Source organism: Camelus ferus, chromosome X, assembly GCF_009834535.1.
Source record: "Camelus ferus isolate YT-003-E chromosome X, BCGSAC_Cfer_1.0, whole genome shotgun sequence".
Taxonomy (NCBI): Eukaryota; Metazoa; Chordata; class Mammalia; order Artiodactyla; family Camelidae; genus Camelus; species Camelus ferus.
Genome location: NC_045732.1, coordinates 3,503,196 through 3,509,738, shown reverse-complemented (window position 1 = coordinate 3,509,738; position 6,543 = coordinate 3,503,196). Strand labels below are relative to the sequence as shown.

Genomic DNA, 6,543 nt, shown 5'->3' with positions numbered 1-6,543 from the left:
GTGCTCTGGTTGGCTGAGTGGGTCCATGGATGTGAGTCTTTGTGTATCTGTGGGAGAGGGTGAGCCACGAGCGTCCTACTACTCCTACATCTTGGCCTCTTCCTCTATCTTTAATGTTATGTTTGGATTCTTTTTTTGGGGGGATGCATATCTATTATAGACTTTTGGTTTGCTGTTACTGTGAGATACATACATATATATATATATAGTTTTAAGTTGCTAATCTCTTAATTTCAAATGCATTTTAAATACCCTGCATTCATATTATCCTACCCTCATGATGACTAGTTTTAATATCATATTTTACAACTAATTGTTTTGTGTACTATTTAACTGTTTATTGTGGAAACAGATGGTTTTACTACCTTTGTCTTTTAGCTTTCCTATTAGTTTGTGTGTGGATGATTTCCTAACTTTATTGTATGTTTGTCTTTAATGGTGAGCTTCTCTGTTTCTTGTTTTTCTTATTTCTCATTGTGACCATTTTTCCCCACCTAAAGAAGTTACTTCAGCATTTGTTGTAAAGCTGGTTTGGTGTTTCTGAATTATTTTAGCTTTTGCTTCTCTGTAATGTTTTTGATTTCTCTGTCAAACTGGAATGAACGCCTTGCTGGGTAACATATTCTTGGTTGCAAATTGATCCCTTTCATGATTTTTAATATATTGTGACACTCTCATCTAGCCTGAAGAGTTTCTGCTGAAAAATCAGCTGATAACCTTATGAGAGTTCCCTTTTATGTTATTTCTTGCTTTTCTCTTGTTGCTTTTAATATCTTCTCCTTACCTTTGTCAATAAGACTATTATGTGCCTCAGTGAGCTCCTCTTTGGGTTAAACCTGTATGGCACTCTCTGGACTTCCTGGGCTTGGGTGACTATCCTTTTCCAAGATAGGAAAGTTTTCAGCTATTATCTCTAATTTTTTTTCAGGTCCTTTTGCTCTCTCTTCTTCCTCTGAGAACCCTATGATGCAAATATTAGTGCCTTTGATGTTGTCCAAAAGATCTCTAACTATACTCATTTCTTTTCATTCTTTTTTCTTTTTCTGTTCTGGAGTAGTGAATTCCACTACTGTCTTCTACCTCACTCATCTATTCTTCAACTTCGTTTAGTCTACTCTTGCTTCCTTCTAGTGTATTATTCATTTCACTTATTGTATTCTTTACCTCTGTTTGGTTGCTCTTTATATTTTTGAATTCTTTTCTAAAAACTTCTATCTTCTTGCTCTGTGTATCAATTCTCCTCCTGAGTTCTCTAATCATCTTCATGATCATTACTCTGAAATTTCTTAGATAGATTGCCTATGTCTTCATAACACTTTTTCTGTGATTATATTTTGTGACTTTGTGTGAAACATATTCCTCTGGCACCTTATTTTGTCTAAATTTCTATTTGTATTTTTATGTATGTTATAGGTTAGTTATGTTTCTTGACCTTGGAGAAGTGGTCCTCTCTAGGAGATGTTCTATGCATCCCAGCAGTGCACTCCCCTCTCATTACCCAAGGGCCAAGAGCCAGGTGGTCTGAGGGTAGAGTCTGGCCTGTGTTTGTAGACTCAATATACAGGTTGTGGGATTGTTGTTTTCTTGCTTCTGATCTCCCTCCCCTGGTGGATGAGGCTGACATAGTGACTTGTGCAGGCTTCCTGAGGGAGGGATTGGTACCTGTCCGCTGGCAGGTCAAGCTGGGTCCTGTCCCTCTGGTGGGCAGGGCCATTTACATGTTCATGTCTGGAGGTGGGTGTGGGCTCAGGAAGACTTTAAGCAGCCCATCTGCTGATTGGTAGGACTGTGTTCCCAGCCAATTTGTTGTTTGGCCTGAGGCATTCCTGAATTAAGCCTACAAGCTATTGGGTGGGGCTGGTCTTGGTGCTAATGACCCAAGCAAGATACCAGCCTCTAGATGTTTACCATTAGCTTTTATGTCTCCAGGGTGAGCCATGGCTATTCCCCAACCTCTCCAAGAGACCTTCAAAAACTAGCAGGCAGGTCTGGCCCAGGTTTCTATGAAATCACTACTTCTGCTATTGGTCATGGTGCACATGAGATTCTGTGTGCACTCTTTAAGAGATTGAAGTTTCTGTTCCCCAAGTCCTGTGAGTCTTCTGCTATTAATCCCTGTTGGCCTTCAAAGACAAGTGTTCTGGGGGCTCCTTTTCCTGATGTTGGACTCCCAGACTGGGGTGCCTGACATGGGGCTCAGAACTCTCACTGTTGTAGGAGAACTTCTCCAATATAATTATTCTGCAGTTTCTGGGTTGCCCACCCGGGGAGTATGGAACATGATTATTTTGTGAGTATGCCTCTCCTACTGTTCAAGTGTGGTTTTCTCTTTATGTCTTCAATTGAAGAAGATCCTTTTGGGTAGGTTCCACTCTTTTTTACTGATGGTTGTTCAGCAGTCGGTTGTGTTTTTCTTGTGTTCATGAAATGAGGCAAACTCAAGGTCCTGCTACTCCACCATCTTGCCAAGATTCCTCCCATATGCTTTTATACAACTTTTTAGAATCTCTTTATTTCAAATTTAAGGAAACTGTTTATTATTTCTTGTTAGGTATTTCTAGTATTGATGGACTCATTCAGATTTTATATGGAAAATTATTTATTTTATTTCATTTTTAAAGAATAATATCACCAAATATACTAATATAGCTTGAAAGATTTTTCTGTATGCACTTTTAGCATAATATCTCACTCCATTTTGGATTCAGAGGGTTTCAACTGAGAGAATAACAGATAACCTTATGGGAGAATTTCTGGCACGTAAGTTTCATTTCCCTTGCCATTCAAAAAATACTCTCACTGTTTTAATTTTTACCATTTAATTACAATATATCTTTCTGTGGACTTCATGGGATGATCCTTTATGGTGATTTTTGGGTTTTCTTTGATTTTCTGTATCCATTTTTCCATCAATAGATATTCAGTTTGCTTCCATATCTTGGGTATTAAACATAATGCTGTAAGAGCATGACCATTCATATATCTTTTTGAGTTAATGTTTTAATTTTCTTCAGATAAATACCAGGAAGTGGAATTGATGAGTCATATGTTAATTCTATTTTTAATTTTCTGAAGAAACTCCATTCTGTTGTCCATAGTGACTGCACCATTTTACATTGCCATCTATAGAGCATAAGATTTCTATATTCTTGACATCCTCACCAACCCTTGTTATTTCTTGTCTTTTTGATAGTAGCCATTCTAATAGGTGTGAGATAACATCTCATTCTCATTTTGATTTGCAGTTTCCTGAAGATTAGCATTATTGATCATCTCTTCATGTACCTGTATATTTTCTGAGGAAAAATGACTGTTCAAAACTTCTGCTCATTTGTAAATCAAATTGTTTTTGGTATTGAGATGTATGGGTTCTTTATATAATTTGTATATGAATCCCCTATCATATATATTATTTGCAATTTTTTCTCCCATTCAGGAGGTTGCCTTTTTATTCTGTTGATGTTTTCCTTTGCTGAGCAGGAGCTTTTTAGTTTGATGTACTCCACATTGCTTATCTTTGCTTTGGTGCACTTGCTTTTGGTGTCATATTCAAAAAATATCACTAATATCTTTGTCAAGGAGCTTATCAGCTATATTTTCTTCAAAGCATCTTATGGTTTATGGTATTACATTAAGTCTTTAATCCATTTTGAGTTGACTTTTGCATATGATTGAGGATAGTGCCCCAAGTTTCTTCTTTTGTATATGACTTCCAGTTTTCCCAACACCTCTTATTAAAGTGACAATTATTTCTATATTTTATATTCTTGGCTGCTTTGTCATGAATTAAATGATCATATATATTTGAGTTTATTTCTGGACTCTCTGTTCTGTTCTATTTGCGTACATGTCTGTTTCTATGTCAAGCCCATACTGTTTTACATATTATAATGTTGTAGTATACTTTGAAGCCAGAAGCATAATGCTTCCAGCTTTTTTTTTTTCTTACTCAAGATTGCTATGGCTGTTTGAGGTCATTTGTGGCTCCATACAAACATTAGGATTGTTTGTTCTATTTTTGTGAAAATTTTCATTGGAAATTTGACAGGTATTGGGTTAAATCTATGCATTGCTTTGGGTAGTATGGACCTTTTACAACATTACTATTTTCAATCAATGAGCAATGGGATACCTTTATTTTTACTTTTGTCTTTTTATTTTCTTTCATTTCTGTTTTGTAGTTTTCATATACATGTTTCTCACCTCTTTGATTAAATTCACTGTGAGATTATTTTCTTTTTTGATGCAACTGTAAATTTTTTTCCTTAGGTTCTTTTTGTTATTAGAATAAAGCTAATTATTAGTATAAAGAACCACTACAGATTCTTGAGGACAGATTTTGTACTTTGAATTTTCTGAATTTATTCATTAGTTCCAAAAAATTTTGGTGGAGTTTTCTGGGTTTCTCATGTATAATGTCACATCATCTATAAATATTAATCATTTTACTACTACTTTTCCAATTTATATAACTTACTTATTTTCCTTACCTAACTGTTCTGGATAGGACGTCCAAAATTTTGTTGAAGAAAAGTGGTAAAATGAACATCTTTTTTGTGTTCCTGATCTTAGGAGAAAAATTTTTAACTTTTTACCATTGAATATGGTGTTAGCTGTGGGCTCATTATATACGACGTTTATTATGTTGAGGTACATTCCCTGTATACCCATTATGTTGAGAGTTTTATCATAAATGGATCTTGAATTTGCCAAGTGATTTTTCAGAATCTATTGAGATAATCATATAATTTCATCCTTTATTTCATTTATGTGATGTCTTACACTGACTGACATGAAGATGTTGAAATATACTTGTACCCTTGGAAAAAAACCACTTTGACTGTGGTGTGTGATCTGTTAAATATATTGTATTTAGTTTGCTGATATATTGTTAAGGATATTTGCATCTATATTCATCAGGGATATTGGACTGCAATTTTCTTTTTTCATGGCATACTTGCCTGGTTTTGATATCAAGGAAATACTCACCTTAAAAAATACGTTTAGAAAATACCCTTTCTCTTCTATTTTTTGAAAGAGATTGACAAGCATAGGTATTAATTCATCTTTGAATGTTTGGTAGAACTTACCAATGAATGTTTGGTAGAAATTATCAGTGAAGCAAGCTATTCCTGAATTTTTGTTTGTTGGAATTTTTGAATACTGATTCAATAACATTAGTAGTAATTAGTCTGTTCAGATTGTCTATTTCTTTCTGATTCACTAGTGGAAAATATCATATTACTAAGAATTTATCCATTTTTTTCTAGATTGTCTAGTATGTTGGGATATAATTTTGTGTGGTGTCCTTTTCCCATCACTTGTACTTCTGTAGCTTCAGCTGTAATTTCTCCTCTTTTCATTTGATTTTTTAATATGGATTCTCTCTCTTTATTTTGATACATTAGGATAAATGTTTCCAAGTGTGTTTATCTTTTCAAAGAGCCAACACTCAGTGCTTGCTTAGGCAGCACATATACTAAAATTGGATCTATACAGAGAAGATTAGCATGGCCCATCCACAAGGATGACACACAAATTCGTGAAGCATTCCATACATTTAAATTTATGGGACGCAGCAAAGGCAGTGCTAAGAGGGAAGTTTATACCAATTCTGGCATTCCTCAAAAAAGAAGAACAATCTGAAATAAACAATCTAACTCACCAGCTAAAAAAATTAGAAAAAAGACCAAAGAAACCACAAAAGGCAGCAGAAGGAATGAAATAAAGATCAGGGAGGAAAAAAATAAAATAGAAGTTAAAAAAAAACCAAAATAATCAAATGAAAAACTGTTTTTTTCAAAAAGTAAATAAAACTGACAAACCTGTGCCCAAACACAAAAGAAAAAAAAATAGGAAAAGCACAAATAACCAAAATAAGAAAGGAAATTGGAGAAATTACAACAAATAACATAGAAATACAGAATATCATTTGAGAATATTATGAAAAACTATATGGAACCCAACTGGATAACCTAGAGGAGATGGACAAGTTTCTGGAAACATACAGTCCACCATGACTGAATCAAGAAGAAACTGACCACTTGAAAAAACCGATCACTAGACATGAAATTGAAATAGCAATTAAAAAACCTCCCTACAAATAGAAGTCCAGGACCGGATGGCTTCACCAGGGAATTCTACCAAACATACAAAGAAAAACTCATACCAATCCTTCTGAAACTTTTCCAGAAGATTGAAAAGGAGGGAATACTCCCAAACTCATTCTATCAAGCCACCATCAACCTGATACCAAAACCAGGCAAAGACACTACCAAAAAAGACGATTACAGGCCAATATCACTGATGAACATAGGTGCTCAACATATTAGCAAATTGTATCCAACAACACATAAAAAAGATTATAAATCATGACCAAGTAGGGTTCATCCCAGGGACACAAGGGTGGTTCAATGTACACAAATCAATCAATGTAATACTTTACAACAACAAGAGAAAGTACAAAAACCACATGATCATCTCAATAGATGCAGGAAAAGCATTTGATAAAATTCAACACCCATTTATGGTAGAAACTCTCAC

At 34.7% G+C, this 6,543-nt stretch overlaps 1 non-coding gene across 1 annotated transcript; it reads left to right on the top strand.

Annotated features, from left to right (window-relative positions):
- The first annotated feature begins 5,455 nt into the window (after window positions 1-5,455).
- LOC116662338 lies at window positions 5,456-5,562 on the top strand. Its single transcript, XR_004318374.1, has one exon. It is a non-coding gene; the product is annotated as a U6 spliceosomal RNA (small nuclear RNA).
- The last annotated feature ends 981 nt before the right edge of the window (window positions 5,563-6,543 follow it).